A 20,442-nucleotide genomic window follows, 5' to 3' on the forward strand; every position below is an offset into this window, starting at 1 on the left:
AGGTCACAGCCTGGAACACCCCATGGAGCAGTTCTACATTGCATACGTGGGTCCTCATGAGCCAGATTCATGCCAACAGCCACAGCATGGTGTCCCGCTGCTGTCCAGTCAATCCTGACTCAAGAAGAGCACCCCCTTTGGTTTCCAAAGCTGTCAATCATCCTGGAAGCAGAACACCTCTCCTTTCTCCTGAGGAGCAGATGGTGGTTTCCAAGGGCTGACCTTCCCGGGCCAACACCTAACCCACTATGCCATCAGGTCTCGTCTACAACATAACACATAAATAATAAATTAAATGAACACAGGCATATGCAGTTAGGGCAGCAGAAAATGGAAGTCTAGACAAAAATAGAAGAGAATCAAGCCAGGAGATCTCACAAAGCAAAGTGCCACTTCATAAAAACAACAGAACATGCTCTACCATTTGCTAACCAATCAAGGGCTGATAACTACATGTGACTAGTGAGCTTCTGAAATACGGCTAGTCCAAATTGAGGTGTGCAATAAGCGTGAAATGCACACCAGATTTCAAAGACAGTATAAATAAAGTAAAACATTTCACTAATAGTTTTATATTGACCACTTGATAAAATTATAATATTCTGGAATATTGAATTAAGAATATATTAGTTTAGATTTTAAGATATAGTAGTTTAAGATTTTAAGATATGATACTATAGGCATATAAGAGCAGGCCATGATTTTCTTAAAATTTCATGTAAAACACAATGAGATCGAAAGCCTTCTTTTTAAAAAGTTCTATATTTGCAGGAAATGTGATTCATAAAAGCAATGGTAGGTATGAGAAGAACATTTGTATTCATTTTTGAATTATTTTTACTCTAAAAGCAATCCATGTTAACAATAGTAAAAATTAGAAAACTCATATAAGCAATATATTTCTCTACCCAGAAATAATGTGCTAACACCATGATAGATAGATGGATAGATAAATAGATAGCCTTAACTATGGGCAAAGAATCATATCATTCTTGTTCACTACTGCTAGTGCAATGAATATTCTTTGTATGAATGAATTTTAGATGTTTTTCTATGCATATGTATATATCAAATGAAATTTAACATAGACATTCTTTCACATCTGACAGTATACCAGAGCTATGTTTCCATGTTAATACATATTCAACTACAGTACTTTATTGCTCTACTTGACTTTGTGATATCACCATAATTTACCTTATCTTTTCCTTCTATCTTATTCTCTTTCATCAGGACTATTGCTTGCTCCTTTGTCCCGCCTTTTCCTTGGACTCTAACAGGAAATGATCTCAAACTTTCATGAGCACGTTGGTTTCCAGAGAACTTGTAGAAATTCATATTCCCGAGCCCCACTCTTAGAAATCTGAACTCACTTGGCGGAGGTGAAAAGTTAGAACTTGTATTCTAAAGGAAAGATCTTAAGTAGATCATCCACAGCACAGTGAAGAGACCACACTGTGAGAATCACCATAGAATATAATGAAGGCTTTTTTAATTCTTCTCCCTATTTTCAACCCTCTGGAAGTCCAACTCTGTTCTAGGAGGAATAAAGGTCTTCCAGATCCCTGAGACCGAAAAAGAAGGCTTTTTGCTTATGTATTCTTGATCATTGAATGGGCTAGCATATAGTCAGAGACACGCCAATCTTATGAGCTCATGAAATCCAAATTCATAAGCATAGCCCCATGACCTGACCAGGGTTTTTATCTCTCCAGACTCACTTCTTGCCTCTCAAGCCCTCTCTCTGCATACAGAAGTATCTGACTACAAAGAAGTTAATCTAAATTATTAGATATATTGGATCTTTCTAACTCACACTCTGTGGTTCCAGGGTGAGCTGCAAATTCAGTGAATAAACAGATCTGTTCAAAGCTTTATAAACCTATAAATGAGTTCTTATTTATTGTAAGATCCAGTGGACAATTAATAGCCTAAACTACATACACCAAAATGGAGATAAAAGTTGGAATAAGAGCACAATCCTAGAAATTTCTGTCGCTATCTTTGGACCAGTGGTCTGTCTACCTTGCCTTTCATTTCTTCTGAAGCCTTTTTCAAGGATCAGTTTTCAAGCCACTATCCCAAACCTTCACTCCAACCCCATCTCCTGATCTAGACCAGGATCTAATGTCAGAAACTCGAAAAGCCTGTACGGCATTTCTATCAAAGTGTTCTGAGGCCCATGAGATGGTCTGTGAAAGAGTATTTTCTAAGATATCCTATGTATAAGATATCCTATGTATATCCTCTCTTTCAGTAGAATCTCTGAAATTAGCCATTTAGTCTTTTAATCTTATTTACTTCCCCAAAAGTAAACTGCATAAAGGACCAGGACAGCAAAGACTCAGTTAGGCTTCTGATCATCTGATATGATGTCCCCCCCTTTCAATATCGATAAGGACTCTGTACTTCCCTTAGAGTCTCCATTTAAACTTCTAAACTCTAATGTATTGCCGTCGTTAGACTGCTCGTTATATTCTCTCCATGAGATTGAAGCTACGTACTTGGGAGCCAAGGCCATAGCTTATTCATGTTATTCCTGCAGCTCCTTCAGCCTTGCGCAGCACACAGCAGCCAGCTGAATTGCTTGGTTTTGTTAGTTATATTTTTACAGTTTTAAACTTATATGGATAGGATTATATTTCATCAGTAGATCAGAAATATCTTGGTGACAGAGTAACTCATGCCTTCTGAATTCAAACTCAATGCGATGGCCCTTCGCTTTGAGATGAATAACAATGCACTATATGCAGAAACCATCATAACCAAGATTTTAACTGGATTTTTCTGTGTGGTTCACCAATTTTAATAGTTTGCTTTGAGGAAAGAACAATGATGAAAATCAAAAGATAATGGAAACAATTAGTCCAGTGGAGTAATGGATCACAAAACCGTCAGGCTCCACAACCCCAAGACCAGAAGAATTAGATGGTGCCCATTTTTGCTTTCCTGCCAGAGCTGGTGGCATTGAGCAAATCTGCTGCACGTGAGCTCTTTCAAGTGTTAAAGTGCAAGATGGCATTTTGAGAACTAAAATGTGCCTAAATACATATTTAATTGCCCTGTATGCATGTGAAAATCAGGACCACTGGAGGAGAATTGGTGCAGTTGACTTATGATGTTAACAAATAACATTGAGAGTATCATGGACGGCCAGAAAACAAACAAATCTATCTTGAAAGAAGTACACCCAGAATGTTCCTTAGAACCGAGGATGGTGAGACTTCTTTTCATGGACTTGGACAAGTTATCAGGAGAGACCAGCCCCTGGAAAAAGACAGCCTGTGTGGTAAAGTCGAGGGTCAGCCAAAATGACGGCCCTGAATGAATGGATTAACATCGTGGCAGCATACTGGCCATAGCAATGGGCTCACACATAAGAACCAGTGTGCAGATGGCCTAGGGCTATGCTTCGTTCTATAGTGCTTGGGCTCTCCATGAATCCGACCTGACTTGATGGTGCCTCACTTAAAGGGAGCAGTAGCATTCATGAGTTAGGAACATCTTGGAATACCAACAATTTAAGATCAAAAGGATAGCATTGACCCCAGGACCAAGTTCAGAAAGAAGGAGGAACAGAAACAGAAAATGGCGGCGCAGTAGAATAAGTGATGGTAACACTGAGGGATTGCAATGAAAGGAAGGAAACAAAATGTGTATGCGTGATTGAACATAACATTGATGATCTGCTCTGGGAACCTTCACCAAATTCACAATGAAATTTTTTAAATCAAATAACAGTAAATATATGTATTTGCTTGTGTTCCTTAGGCATACTAATATGCTTATTGAAGACATTTGGGTTTTTATTCTCATTTTAATCACTTTTAATTAGCACATAGAAATCTCTACTTTTAAAAAACTATGCACAGTTCTATGAATTTTAGCACATGTATGGATGCATATTACCACCAGCATAATTGGGATGCAGAATAATTCCATCTTTCCAAAGAAGTTCCTCATGCTACCATTTTGTAGGCACACGCACCAAACCCACCACGCACATTCCCCCAAACTGACCCTAAGCCAGATAACCACTTCTCTGTCACTATCGTTTTGTCATTTGGAAAATGTCATACGAATGGCATCATCCATTAAGTCACCTTTTAAGACTGACTTCTTTCACTTAGTACAATGCTCTTGAGAATCATCCAACTCATTACATGTAATCAGTAGTTTATTCCTTTTACTGCTGAGTAGTTTCATTGGATGAATGTACCACAATTTGTTTATTCATTTTTTATTTTAAAAAAGTCCTACTCAAGGACATTAAGTTGTTTCTATTTTTAAAATTGCATTGACATATAAGTCGCCTATCATATATTTTGAGAGTTTAATCATATTCAAAAGAGTTGTGTAATCATCACCACAATCAATTTTAGGACATTCCTTCTTCCTTATACTCATTATTGTTAGCTCCCCATTTCTCACCACACTCCTAAGAAACTAGTAATCCTGCTGCTGTCTGTCTGTCCTGGTTTCATATACAGAAAAATGTACAAACCCAAAACAGAACAAAAAACCCAATAACAGTGCAAGAATAAAAGAGAGAAAAACCTCAATCGAAAAGAAAGCAGAAAATGTAAAAACTAGTTTGTTTCTGTTTTTAGTGATTATGAGTAGAACTGCTATGAACACTTATATACAGATTTTGGTTTGGAGATAAGTTTTCATTTAAGTGGGGTAAATGCTTATGTGTAGCATTGCTGGATCATGTGGCAAGTGCATGTTTAACACCATGAGAAGCTATCAAACTGCCTGTTCCCTTTGCCTTCCTATTAGCACTGATAACAGAGCCCTGGTGGTGTAATGAGTAGTGTTTCAGACTGCTAACCTCAACGTTAACAGCTCAAAACCACCAGCCCCTCTGCAGAAGAAAGATGAGGCTTTCTACTCCTGTAAAGATTTACAGTCTCAAAAACCCACAGGGGCAGTTCTACCCTGTCCTGCAGGGTCTATATAAGTCCAAATCAACTTAATGGCAGTGAGTGAGTTTGTTTTGTGACCAGTACCTGCAGTGCTTTCCAGTAAACATTGGACTGCTAGCCTCAACGTCAACAGTTCAAACTCAATAGCCTTCTGCAAGAGATTTACAGAGGCTTGGAAACCATAACTATAGAGAGTCACCAAAAGTTACAATCAACTTGATGCCTGTGGGTTTAGTTTAGGGGCATTTTTTGCCAGCAAGGTACATGCGTTTCAGTTCCTTTGTCTCCTTGCCAGCTTGTTGCCAGGAGCGTCTCCATGGTGCAAAAGGAGTCTTGGTGGCACAGTGGTTAAGGGCTGGGCTGCTGGCTGACAGCTAAGTGGGTTGAGCCCACCAGCTGCTCTGCGTGGGGGGGGAGCTGTGGCTGTCTGCTCCTATCAACATCGATGGCTACAGGACAATTCCACTCTGTCCTGAAAGGGCGCTCACTGTGACGTGGAGTCAACTCAAGCACAGTGGTTTGGGTTTGGTTTGAGAACGGTGCAAATGCCTAACACCCGCAGCTGATAGCCGCCAGTTTGGAGGCTCTATGACATCGGGAGGCAACTCGGATTAAAGGCCCAAAAAGCTACTTCAGGAGGTGGGGGAAGCAAATAAGAACCTCGTGGTGTACAGGTTTACCTTACGCACGTGTGGGCACCGCGGGCTGGACTCAAAACCACAGCGGTTGGCTGCTCTAGTAAGAGTGTAGTGGTGTCTTGACGGCATGTAGATTCTCATAGAATGTATACAAGGAAGCCCTGGAGACAGGGTTGCCTATCCAGCAGGTTACAGCCCCAGCCCCATATTTTGTCTGTCTGATTTTGTGGCACTCCAAGTGTCTAATCTGGTAGCATATCTTTCTATAGGAGTACAACTTCAGCCCAGATTTGTATTATTGTTCTTGCAAACTCTGTTTGAAATTTATCCAAGTGCTCCAACTGAAACTAAGCCTAAATCAAGTATGGATGTAACAGAATGTGTCGTTCCTCCCTCCACGGGGAAGAGTCACCCTCCCCTGCGATTATTGTCTCAGCACTAGCGCCTCCTGCAGTGTCGCTCCCGCTCTGCAGCCCTGCCCCACTCGGCTAGATTTCATTCCCATCTGCAAACCTGAGCACCATTTCTCTCCTCAGCCTCAAATATATCATCCATCCTAAAGTTGCCTCTTAAAAATAAACCACTAAATAAGTACCCGCCATTGAGTCAATTCCAGCTCACAGTAGCCCGATAGGACAGAGTACCCCTGTGTGTTTCAGAGACTGTATGTCTTTACAGGCACAGGAAGGCTCGGCTTTCTCCCTTGGATCTGCTGGTAGGCTTGAACTGCTGATGTTGTGGTTTGCGTCCCAAAGAGTAATCCACTGTGTCATCAGTGCTGCATAAGTAGTCTCACAAGTCACTCCTTTTTCTCATCCTGATGTTTGTCCCTACCTGACATTTCCTTATGTATTTACAACCTGTCTCTACCTACCAACTGCAGCGCACAGAACAAAGCTTCACACAAAATGAGCACTCAGGAACTGATTGGTGAATGGCTGAACGTCTGAATGTCTGAATGAATATTTTCGTAAGAAGCTTTCTTCCTGCAGAAACTGCTGGGGGAAGGAGCATGGACGCATGGTCCATAAGACGTAAACCCTGGCTGTAACTTCGTCTTCCCATCTTTGAAGCCTTGGTGGAATTATCATGTCAAGTCTGTATGCAATTTTCTGTCATGCAAGGACTAACACGAAATTCGGGTACAAAGCAAGCTGTCATTCTGGGGAAATCGCTGGAACAGGCCTTCCGTTGTAGAAATGTAGCGCAAAGGCCCCAATCATAAAGACAGATGTCTGAGACAGCTCCACACTAGGAAAGCCAACAGCTTTTCTGAGAACGTCAAAGGGTGTCTGTGAGGGGGGCAGACCATGTTTCCTCTGAAGAAAACTTCCTTTCTAGGAAGGCCCTGGGACGGTGCTGTACTTGCACTCTTGCCCCGGTTCTCATGGGACCGTGGTGCCCATGAAGTGAGTGGTGAAGATCTGTTGCTGGGACCTTGAAGTTGCAAAATGTAGACTTGGTCTTTACTTCATGTGAAAGTAAACTAAGCTGAGATTAATGACACTTGGTCTAAATTGTGCCATCGCAGCCCCATGGGAGGTACGACGAAGATGGAGTAAGGCAGGCTGTGAGAAATGCTGAACCGATAGATGGAAATCTGCCCTTCCTTTGGGAATGTAGACAGGAAAAATGCAAGTTCACACACACACACACACACACACACATATCATCTACACACGTGGAACTGATAGAATAAGCCAAGTAAGTATCAATGACCAGCATGTTGTTATCATTGTCCTTGTGGTCGTCATTGTTTTTAAGTGTCATCCACGCAGTCATTCATGGTGATCCTCTGTGTAACCATTGCCCTGTGTGAGCCCTCTGCCCCAGCGGCGCTGTCAATCCAGCTCACTGAGGATTGTCGTGTTCTTCCCATTTTTGCTTGCCCTCTACTGTACAGAAAATGATGTCTTCCTCTGGGGACTGGTCTTTCCCGACAACATGTGGGGAAAATGTGAGATGAAGTGTCACCACTGTCCCATGTAAGGAACATTACTGATGTATTTTTGGCATCTTGTGGTATAATCCATTTTCTCCACCAGCGTCATAATTCAAAGGTTTCCATTCTTCGTAAGTCTCCCTTATTCATTGTCTAGCCTTTACATTGTGTATGAGGCCACTGAAAAGATCATCAGTTGGGTCAGGCACACTTTAGTCCTCAAAGTGACTTCTTTGCTTTTTAATGCTTTAAAGCGGTCTGTAGCAGATCTTCCCCGTGCTACATGTCACATAATTTCTTGGCTGCCGCATCCATGGAGTAGGTTATAGATCCAAGTAAATTTAAGTCATTAGCAACTTCGATGTTTTCTCCTTTATTAATGATATTGCTTATTGGTCCAGTCCTGTGCATTTTTGTTTTCTTTTTTCTTTAAGGTCATTTTATTGGGGGTTCTTACAATCCACACATCAATTTATCAAGCAAATTTGTACATATATTGCCAATACTACTTTCTAAACTTTTACATGATATTTGAGCCCTTGATGTCAGCACCTCTTTTTATTCTACCTCCTTCCTCCCACTCTCATGACCCCTTTATAAATTATAAATTATTATGATGCTTTTTGTTTTCTTTATGTTGAGGTGTAATTTATACTAAAGGCTATAGGGGGATTTTGCTTGTTTGTTTAATCTTCAGCAGTAATTGTTTCAAATCCTCTTCCCTTTTAAGCAAGTAAATTTGTATCATATGCATATCAAAGGTTGTTAGTGAACCTCCCTCCAATCCCAATGCCATGTTCTTCTTCATGTAGCCTAATTTCTTGGTTTATTTGTTCAGCATTCAGATTGAATGAGCATGGTGAAAAAAATACAACCTCGACATATACCTTTTCTGTTGTAAACTACGAACTATCCCCTTGCTCTCTTTGCACAAACTGCCTCCTTGTCTTTGTCTAGGTTCTCGAGCATAATTAAATGTCTGAGATTCTCATTCCTCACAATGAGAACTTTCATAAGCCACATGGTCAAATACCTTTGAATAAGCACAGGTAAACATCTTTCTAATGCTCTCTGCTGTTAGCTAAGCTCTATCTGAAATCAGCAATGACAAGCCTTGTTCTACATTCTCTTCTGACTCCAACTTGAAGTTTTGGCAGTTCCCTGATGTACTGCTGCACCACTTTTGAATTGTCTTCAACAAACCTTGATATGTTTGGGATAGCAATGTATTGTTTGATAATTTCCACACTCCACTGGATAACCTTAGTTTGGAGTAGGCATGTATATACATCTCCTGAAATCATTTGGCTGATGGGCAAACAAGAGCTTCCAGCATTACCTGGTTGGTTGAAACCTCTCAGCTGGTACTCCATTAATTCCTACAGTGTCTTCTTTGGTAAATACCTTCAGTGAAGCTCACACCTAGACCTTAAATACCATCAGTTCTTGATCATCTGCTACCTCCTGAAAGAGTTGAAAGACAACCAGTTCTTTTGGGTACAGGACGGGAGATCCCTTCCATTTTCTTTTGATGTTTCCTGAATCGTTCAATGTTTTGCCCATAAAATCCTTCAGTATTACAACTCGATGCTTAAGTTTTTCTTCAACTTGAGAAATTCCAAGTGTGTCTTGCCATTTAGGTTTGCTAACTTCGGATCTTTGTTCATTTTATTTGTAAGACTTCACTTTGTCTTCTCAAGCCACCCTTCCAAATCAGTCTTTTGCTTTATAATTTCTTTCATTCCCTTTTAGTCGTTCTATGTTCAAGAAAACATTTTAGAGTTTTTTCTGATACTCATTTTGGATTTTTTTTTCCTTTCCTGTCTTTTTAATGACCTTTCAACTCTCTTCATGTATGGTGTCCTTGATGTCATACCAAAATGCAACTGGTCTTTCATCAGTTATATGTACATCATTTATACTGATGCTGGTCTATTATTTTCTGTTTGACCTTCTATAAACATACCTTTGGTTAGGGGTAGCATCTCCTCAAAGGGATCTATCCACTAAGCTTTCATTCAAAAACGAGATCAATACAGGAAATACTCAGAGGACAGGGATATATTGGACTTGGGAATGGACTTCAAACAGAAAGACTTCCACACTGAAACTCATTGTCTTAGCCCTGGACTCTAAAATCCACGGGTTTTTATAATGTTCCCATTGTGTTGTCATAACGCTGTCCTTCCTAGAAGGGTGGAATTAGGTAAGATCAACCTTAATTCTGAGTATAGGGAACACACTGACCCTAAAGAATATCACCCTTTGGGTTGGGACAGTTCCTGAGGATTCTAAAGAGGACCCACTCATTGTATTCATCTATATCTTATGTCAAGTATACCCTGTGTACAATCACCTCTATTAACACCACTTCTTCCTACTTCTCTTGTTAGGAATTCAGAAACTGACTCCATTCATGGAAAGGATGAGGGGTACAAAGGAAGCAGTGCTCCGTAAGGTCAGCTTGCTAGCTACAGTCAGGGTCCAGGAGAGGAAATAGCAAGACCTGGACAGGATCCATGCAAGAAGTTTCCTGGGTTGAAGCAGAGAGCTGCTGTTCAAAGAGCAATTAGTGGGGAAACATAACTGCAAATCTTTCTCCAAAAGCATACCAATAGCTGTGAGGCAGGCAGGGACTCCCAAGGGCTAGAGAACTTCTATGGGACACCTCCCTGGCATTATCCAAAAAACACTGGAGGGAACTGTGGTCCTTCAGAATGGGGTCTCAGTTGTACACACTGGTGGATGAGGTGTAGGGACTTTGTCATTGTTGTGTTTCTTTGTGTTTGAAATAGAGCAACTACAGTAGCATCATCCAGGAAACGTTCAATATTTCACTTGTCTCAACATACCTCAGATATTTATCAACTCATTTTTTCTCTATAATGAAATAACTGTAGATGCAACAACAGCATCCTATATTATGTTAATAAACTCTTTATTCTCATAAAGCAATTTTGTTGTCTTTCATTCATGCAATAAATGTTTGTTGAGTACCTACTAGATGAAGGAGCTAACAGCGATGAGCAAACTGATACTGTTCCTGCATTCATGTTGCTCACAAAAGAGTGAGGGAGAGAGATACACAGCAAACTCAGCAACCCAAGGACAACTCATTAAAAGGGCAAAGGAGCCATGTAACAGGGAGGCCTCACTCATTCCAGGGGGGCAAAGGAGGCTCTCCCGAAGAAGTAACTGTGCTTGTGCTGATACCAAGGATCAACAGAACATAACGAAGCAAAGACAAAGGGAAGGTGTAGCATCTTAAAAGGCCCGGTAGGAGGACAGCTGGGGTAGTTACATAGTCCGGTGCCAACTTGAGACTATTAAGAGTGAATGGGGTGGAGTTTAGCCTGTCAATCAGCTTGCTGCTTGATGATAATTTGGAGGTGCTATGGAGATAAATAACTCACTGGAGGCAGAAGATACTCTCTGCTTTGTCTCTCTGTGAGACATTCCTGTTGGCAAGCCACATGGAGCTCTGCTGACGACAGCTAGAGCCTTGGAGCGGGAGGAGCCACATGGAGACCCACACCAGCGCTGAGATGCTTCCACAAAACCTTCAACCTACTGACCTGTGATTCCCTTGCATTCGACATCATTGCATGTGTTGCATGAGGAATTTATAGCCTGGTCTCAGGCATATGGGGTAATATCAGACTTCTGGACTTGATCTTGTCTGGGCTGGGATAATTTTCTTAATGTACAATTGCTCTTTAATATAAATTTCTCTCTTACACACTTATGAGTGTCTCTGGATTTGTTTCTCTAGTCAACCCAGACTAACACAACAGCTATGGTGCATTTGATGTCTGGAAGGAAAGCCACTGAAGTGAAGGAGAGACAGTGGACCAGGATAAGGATGGAAACTATGCAGGGGCCAAATCATGTACAACTAGTGGGTCATATTAAAGCTATTTACCTTTGAAAGTCATGATCATTCTGTTGATGCAGGTCGGGCTCCTATTAGGGAAGACAAGAGGTACTGGTGAAGAAATCTTTAGGGGTGCTCCGGTTGCTAAGTGATGTTCCCTCTGCTCAAATAGACTCTTCTATAGTCTTCTTTGTGATGCTGAAGTGGGCATCTGCATACTACATTTCCATTTTGGCAATGGGATCTATGATAGACTCTGGGAGTAGAAAGTGCTAGGAGACTGCAAGGCTGAAACAAAAGAAAAGACGTCTCCTTTCTTGTCTCCTCCTGTGTCCTGATTGTCTTCCCAGACTTACTTCATTGCCCTTTAGTTGACCAACAGAATTCACTTCAAAGTTATTCTAGGACTTGCAAAATCAACTTAATGACCCAATCCTCTCCCCCAGAGACACCAGCACCAGCCAACTACAGTCCTGGCTCCCAGACAAATAAGGCTTATCCATTCTAAATTTTAATCAACCAGAACAAAACAAACAAAAAATTGGGTCCATTGTAGATACCTATTTTATTTACCAATTACACACAAGAAAGCACAATCTAAAAGGACAAATCAACAATAGAATGATCCAGTTGAAATAGAAAACTCAGATGAAAAAGGTATGTAGGTCTCCTTGGTCACGTCTGCCCCAAACTCTCTGCCATTCAGTTGCAGGCACTTCCTGTATCCTCCAAGGTCCAGCCAGTTGGGAGAAACCCCATCAAATGTTTAAACAGAGAGAAATTAATATGAAAAATTACTAACCAAACATAATGTTGTTCATTAGGTAATTGAAAAGCAAAATTGAATGCTCAGTGATTGCACCAGGAGCCCTGGTGGTAGAGTGGACTGAGAGGAAAAGGCTCTGCTGTACAGAGCTCTGGTAGTGCACCTTTGTCCCGCTACATACGCATCCAGCAACTCCGTCTGAGTTAGTGCACCCAGTGGCATTACCTGGGAAGGTCCTCTCTGGTCACAGTGAACTTTTTCATGAAAGCAGCTCTGCTCAAAGCTCGTTTTTTGTGATGGTCAATTTAAGAGAACAGTGTGTGGTTGTGAAATTCTATTTCGTGCTCAGGAAAAATACTGCAGAAACTGTTGTGATGTTGACCACAGCTTACAAGGACAGCCTTATGGAAAAAAAACTCAAGTGTCTGAGTGGTTTTCTCATTTCAAAAAAGGTAAAATGTCAATTGATGACAAATCTCATTATAGACTTCTGTCAACTTCCCAAATGGAGGAAAATGTCAACAAAATCCATGCACTTGTCTCAAATACTGACGGCAGCCCATGGCAGACCATTGAAGAGATGGGGAAGTTACCTGAACAATGTGGGAGCTCGGTTCAGCAAATTGTAACGGAAGATTTGGGAATCAGAAAGGTCACTGAAAGATTTGTGCTTCAGGTTCTGACTGACCAGGAAGAAGAGTGTGGACTGGAACCGTGAGGGCTTCCAAAGAACAGCTCTGAAGCGACTCAGACTCCCCCCCCCCCCCCCCCGCCCCAAGGTCCTTGCTGGTGATGAGACCATGTGCTATTCATACAACCCCAAAAGCAAACATCAATCAAGCCAGTGGAAGACGCCATTGTCACCTCGCCCCCCAAAAATCTCACCCAGTGAAATCAAAAATCAAGACAATGCTCATTTGTTTTTTTAATGTGAGGGGGATAGTGCAGTTTGAAGTTGTTCCACCGAGCCAGACTGTTCATCAAGCTTTCTATTTAGAAGTTCTGAGAAGATTGTGTAGCAGTGTGCAACAAAAAGGTCTGATTTGTGGCAGAGGGGGATTGGTTTTGCCACCACAACAATGCGCCTGCTCATGCAGCCATCTCACGGTGTCAGGTTTCGTGGCAAACACAGCACGACTCTCTTGCCCCATGTACCTTACTCGCCTGACCTTTCTCCGTGTGACTTCCTTTTGTTTCCTCAAATGCAGAGGGACATGAAAGGACAGCAATTTGACAACATAGAAGAGTTGAAGAAAAAACGAGGGAGGAGCTGTCAGCCATCCAAACAAATGAGTTTAAAAAATGTTTCCAAGAATGGAATCACAGATTTGACAAATGTATTAAGTGTAATGGAGAGTACCTTGAAGGTGATAAGGTAATTTTGTAAAAACTTTAAATGCATAGCTTTGAAGAAAATTCAGTTTGGGGGGTATCCCCTCATGTACACTGGGCAACTAACAACAAAATCAGTTATTCGAGCCCACTAAGCACTCTGAAAGAGAAATATGAAGCTTCCTACTCCTGTAAAGATGCAGCCATGGAAACCGACACGGCTCGTTCGACCTCGCCCTATTGGGTTACTAGATGATCTATATGAGTCAAAATTGACTTGATGGCAGTGAGTTTGGGGTTATACAGGATACATAATAAATATTAATTGAATACATTAAAAGAGACTTCTTTATCATTTCTAACGTATTCTATACCATTTTGACATATAGTGTATGTCCATTCGTGTTTAGAAATGAATATATATAGACATCAGTGTTTTAAAGGATATAATGACTCAGCCTACTGTGTTAAAACCACACGAGAATATTATCTAGCAACTTTAATACAGGTTCTTATAAAACTCCCTTTTAGCCCTACGGGTTGATATGAAGCAAAGTTAATTTTTCCAGGTTTATAATAGATTCATTTTCATAAACTATTTGGTCCCCAAAATTGAAGTATACCAATATTTGATGTTGGGTAAAATGCCCTGAAAGAACCAGAGCCATGACTTGGCTTAGGTGGGTTATGAAAAAGAGGAGTCTTATCCCCAGGACACTTAATAAAACATTGTAACAAGAAAACACTAATTGTTTTTCAAAAATATAATTGTTATTAAATATATAATCCAACTTACTTTAAAATGATAATGTCTTCTAATGCTTACATCACTATCATAATCAAGGCTCACGATTTGAAAAACGCTAGTCTGTGTCAAGTTAGCCAGATTGCGTTTTATCTTTTCGTGGGTTTTTTTTTCCTCTTTGACACAACTGAATCTACTATTAGAAAATTAACCTATTAGATTCTGACTCATACTTCATCATCCTACATTATGGTATCTCAAGCCACATCATTTTATCTAGTTTCCACATCCTACCTATTTCATCTTCATTCTTGCCTATCTCTACACTTCCACTAAGTTCTTTTGCCACCACCATTGTTGGTCCTTCGTTATTTCTTACTTGTACTATTGCAGTCGCCTCCCAACCAGCTGTCAGATTTAGCAAACAAAGACACAGGATGCTCAATTAAGTATGAATTTCAGGTAACCAAAGAATAATTTTTTGGTATGAATACATCCAAGATAGTTTCAAAATATTCCATGGCATATATATATATATACACTTAACATTTCTGTCATAGAAAATATAATTTTATTTACCAAAGATCATGTCTCTGCAATGCTTGTTATAGCACAGAATTAAAGTTTTGTGGCTTATCTGGAATTCAAATTTAACTGGAGTCCTGTACTTAATCTAGTGACACTACTCTTACCCTTCTCTTTACCTGTTATTTTCCTCTTGCTCCAATCCTCACTGAAAATATTTCCAGACATATCAGTCCGATCAGACCACAGTGTTACTACCACTCTAGCTCTGTCATTCATTTTTCAAGCAAAAGAAATATAAGCGCCTTATCTCAACATTTGAACCTATTAAAAATGACCCCTCCAATATCCTTTTTATATATAACATATTTGACCATTCTCAATGAATTTGCACTATTCACTGACCCCACAAGTCAGACTATGCTTTCCTACTAACATATTATGTCCATATTGGTCAACTCCTAACATACCAGTACAATGTGAGGCCTGGTTGTTTTCTTTAAGTCTTTCACATTGAGATTCATTATTGTATGCTTATGTAACAGAAAGACTGCAAGTGGATGGCTTGAACAAACAAATGTATTCTGGCATTGGTTGTTGTTGTTGTTAGGTACCAGCAAGTAGGTCCCCCCTGAGAACCACCCTCTGTGCGACAGAATGGAGCAGAGCCCGCCATGCATCACGCTCATGACAATTCTTGTGTTTGAACCCATTGTTGCAGGCACGGTGTCAATCCACTTGTCAAGGGCTTTCCTCTTGCCTTCTCTCCCTCTACTTTCCCAAACATGATGTCCTTTTCCAAGGATTGGTTTCTCTTGAACCGCACATCCAAAGTTTGGGAAATTAAGTCATGCCATCCTTGCCTTTAAGAAGAATTCTAGCTGTCATTCTTTAAAGACAGATCTGCTTGTTCTTCAGGAAGTCCATGGTTCTTCCAACATCCTTCGTCAGCACCAAAATACCATGGCTTGCATCAGGCACACCTTAGTCCTCAAAGAAGCAGTCCTGTTTTTCAACACTTTAAAGAGATCTTATGAAACAAATGGATTTATCCAATGTAATAAAACATTTGATCTCTCGACTACAGTTTTCATGAACATTGATTGAGGATCCAAGCAAGGCAAAAATCCTTGACAACTTCAATCTTTCTCCATTTATAATGATGTTACCTATTGGTCCAGTTATGAGGTTTTTTTGGCATTGAGTTGTAATAATACATACTGAAGGCTGTAATCCTTCATCTTCACCAGCAAGCGCTTCAAGTCCCCTCCTCACCGAGGGTTGTTCATAAGCCTCCCTGCAACCCTGGTACCGCATTCTTCTTTATATCATCCAGGACCTGATTATTTGATCAATTTACAGATTCAGTAATTATGGTGAGAGGATAGAACCCTGACAGATGCCCTTCTTGATTTTAAAGCGTACAGTATTCCTTGGGTCTGTTCACAGAACTGCCTCTTGATCCACATACAAATTCCACATGAGTACCATGAAGTGTTCTGGAATTCCCATTCTTCTCAAAGTGATCCATAATTTGTTATGGTCCTCACAGTCAGATACCTTTGCCTAGTTAATAAAACACAAGTAAATATCTTTCTGCTAGTCTATGCTTCCAGTCCAGATCCATCTGACATCAGCAATAATATCCCTTGTTCCATATCCTCTTCTGAATCTAACCTGAACCTCTGGCAGCTCCCTGTCAATGTACTGCTGCAAACTTTGTTGCATGAGCCTCAGTAACATTTTATTTACATGTGATATTAATGATATTGTTCCATTACTGGAGCATTCTGTTTTCACCTTTCTTTGAAATGGGTACAAATATGGAGTTCTTCCAGCCAGTTGGCCAGGTAACTGTCTTTCCTGGCGTCAGATTGTTCTTCCAGTGCCTCATCAGATTGTTGCAACATTTCCATTGGTATTGCATCAATTCCTGAAGCTTTGGTTTTGCTTAATGCCTTCAGTGAAGCTTGGATTTCTTCCTTCAATATCATTGGTTCTTGATCATATGCTAACTCTGTTAAGGTCTGAATGACAACTAGTTCTTTCTGATACAGTGACTCTGTTGTTTCCATCTTCATTTGGTGCTTCCTGCATTGTTCAATATTTTGCCCAGAGAATCGTCCAATATTGAAACTTGAGGTTTGAATGTTTTCTTGAGCTGTTTCAGTTTAAAATATGCTGAGTGTGTTGTTCCATTTTGGTTTTCTAACTCTAGGTCTTTGCATGTCTCATTATAATATTTGACATCTTCTGGAGCTGCTGTTTGAAATTTTCTGTTCCACTCTTTAACTTCATCCTTTCATCCACTTGCCTTAGCGACTCTATGGTTTAAGAGCAAGTTCCAGTGTCATCCAACTTCCACTTTGATCCTTTCTTTCTTTCCTGTCTTTTGAGTGGCCTCTGACTTTCTTCATGTGTGATGTTCTTGATGTCATCCCACAGCTCTTCAGGTCTCTGTCCTTATTGTTCAATAGATCTGGTCTGTCCTTGAGGTGTTCTCAAAAGTCAAGTCGGCATTTGCAGGGTCCCTGCATGGATTAAGCCTGTGATGAATCCCCTCTGACCATAGTTGAGAGATGGGAATCGCCTTGCTATCAGACAGGCAACATTATCAGTTCCATCATGGCAAATGTAATATGCGATACCTGATCATTTTTTAATTTCCATTTTGACCCATTTAAAATATAATCCAGTTTTTAATACTCCCAGCTTTTTCCTTAATTGAGTTTTTTCCCATCTGGTTTATTTTGGTCTTTTTTTATTTGGGGGGGGGGTATGTTTTCCAGGATAGGAAGACCAGGATGGGTGCAGTTAGGTGAAGCTATAGAGACTGTCACTGTAACTCAATGAGGGGCTTATTGGGGGCATAGGAACATTTGGAGGGAAATGGAGAGCTAATAACAAAAAAAAGAGAGAAGAAAATGTTCTGGAACTGTTTGTAGAGATGATTATACAACTCATTAATATGACTGAACTATAGAAGTATATAATATGTGTACTCTATTGTCAATAAAACTATATTAAAATCATTCAAATGAGAAAAACTCAAAGTCATATTTTGGCTCTCATAGACTTGTCTTAATTTTCTTTAGCTGCAATGTGAACTTACTATGTGAACTTATATTTATATTCTGTTTCACAGTGTGACCCTGTCCTCGTTTTAGCTGCTGATACTGAACTTTCTTGTCAACTTTTCCCTCAGATCCTAGTCAATTTGATTTCTTTGTGGTCTATCAGAAAAAGTGCACATGGATGATCGCAGTGTGTGTCATTGACAAAAGGCATTTGCAATGATATTATTGGTCTTGCAAAAAGCTATCACGCAACCTCCAGCTTCGTTTCTATCGCCCAGGTCACATTTTCCAACTACTACTTCTTCCTCTTTGTTCACATTTTTGCATTCTAGTCACCAATAAATATCGATGCATTCTGATCGCATTTTTGGTCAATTGCCGACTGAAGATGTTGGTAAAATTCTTCAATGTCATCATCTCTACCTTGACTGGCTGGTCCTTAAACAATACTGAGAATGGCGCACAAGACTGGGCACTATTTCCTTCTCCACTATCCTCAGGGTCACCCGGAGTCTGAATGGACTCAGCACCACCTCATATACAGAACTCCAGAGCCCCAAGCCTACACAATAATGCATTGTTTCATAGTAAAGGCAAAAGTTATTCTCCAACAACTGGCAGTACTGTATCTTTCTAACATGAGAAATCAATTCATTGTCTAGAATAGAAAAACTTAGAAGCCACCCACCTGGCACCTAGATGCTAGTGGAAGACACGCCTCTTTCTTCCCTGCTGTCCCTGCTAGTCCCAAAAAGAAACTGTAGTTGCTTTTATACTATATTTGAATTTTAATGGGTTCTTTCTTTTGTATCTTAGAATCATGTTTAAATTTGGGGAGTTTTTCCTGCACTCTAAAACACAGGTGTTTCATTTTTGTCACCTTAGCTATATTGTAATTTTTCAACTGCAGTACACAAATAAAAATAAAATTATTTCAAATTCTCCAACAAATTTTAAAGTTTCTACATACGCACATACACACACACAAATCATCTCAGTTTTTACATTAAATTTCCGTTGGATACAGTATTAAGCTGGACTGACAATAACTTTACTTTTTTATCATTTTATTGGGGCTCATACAACTCTTAGCATAATCCATACATACATCAATTGAGTAAAGCATGCTTATACATTAGTTGCCCTCATCATTCTCAAAATTCGCCTTCCGCTTGGGTTCCTGGAATCAGCTCATTTTCCTTTTTTCCTTCCCCCCCCCCCCCGTTCCCCCCTCCCTCAGGAACCCTTAATAATTTCTAAATTATTATTTTATCTTACACTGCCCAGTGTCTCCCTTTACCCACTTTCCTGTTGCCCATCCCCCAGAGAGGAGGTTATATGTAGATTCCAGAGATCGGTTCCCCCTTTCTACCTCCCCTTCCCTCCCAGTATCGCCACTCTCACCGTTGAGGGAATCTAGGACAGATGAACCCCTCAGGACCAACTTTATTTTTTGAAGTCTTTTTTTTTTCAACATCAGTAACAGCAGTGCTTGCATTGTGCTTTTTTTCCACGTATCACACTTTGTATGGAAACTTACGGTGAGAATCGAGATTGGCTTCTGAGAAATGCTATAAGGCGATTTACAGTAGGTGAGCTCAGTGACTCAGGACAGGGAGGTCAAGACAACGTGATTTTTTTGCTCTTTTGTCTTAGCATTTTCGAGTACTCTACACAGACTTTTTCCAACCTGCTTCCGTCTGCAGCCTTTAAAAGCCAGTTCCCCCACTTTTGAAAGGATCACATTGTCTCCCTGTTTGGAAGTACCAGATACCAGGCACAATGGAATGCCTAGCATCACCCAAGTGATGGTACCTGGATGCTAGTGAAAGAGTGTGGCCGGGTGCTAACTCACCCAACTGGGCAATGATTCTGATTCTCACCAGGATCACCCAGTTCACATGACAACGAATGGATGAGCGAGCACTTTCCTGCTGAGTGAGCTTCCAGGAAACGAAATGTCCTCACCAACCCCAAACCCCAACGAGAGGAGCAGCTTCTCTGTGGTGGAAAGACCACCAGCCGACACGAAAACCAAAAACAACACTTCCTGTGCTGGCTCAGGCAAGAATTGAGAAATACCTTGCTGGGTTACAGGGTTCATGCTCCTCTGCCTAAAATTCTGCTTCATTTACAAAGTGTTCTGGAGACTCATGCGTTTGGCTACCCCAAAGAGCATGCCTGACACATGATTAGCGCTCAATGGGAACCATAATTCTGCAGACTATACAGATGGCTGGTAGTTCTAAACTCTGAACTCATCTTGTATCTGATGTGAATGAGATTCATCCCAAATTACTATGTCAGCATTATAATTGGCGGCCCAATGTTGCATGAAGAGTCCTGGTGGTGTAGTGGTTACTTGTTGGTCTGCGATCCTCATGGTTGGCAATTTAAAACCACCTGCAGCCCCACGGCAGAAAAACTGGGCTTTCTATTCCCATAAATAGGTGTACTCTCAGAAACCCACAGGGGGTCACTATGAGTCAGCAATGGCTCGATGGCGGTGAGTTTGGTTGGTTAATATTGCACAACTCTGGGAAAGAATAGCCCACGGGCTAGTGGGAACAATCCATTGTCCAAGCTGCTCTCCAGGAATGAGGCCTGGCCATAGG

Source organism: Tenrec ecaudatus, chromosome 13, assembly GCF_050624435.1.
Source record: "Tenrec ecaudatus isolate mTenEca1 chromosome 13, mTenEca1.hap1, whole genome shotgun sequence".
Taxonomy (NCBI): domain Eukaryota; kingdom Metazoa; phylum Chordata; class Mammalia; order Afrosoricida; family Tenrecidae; genus Tenrec; species Tenrec ecaudatus.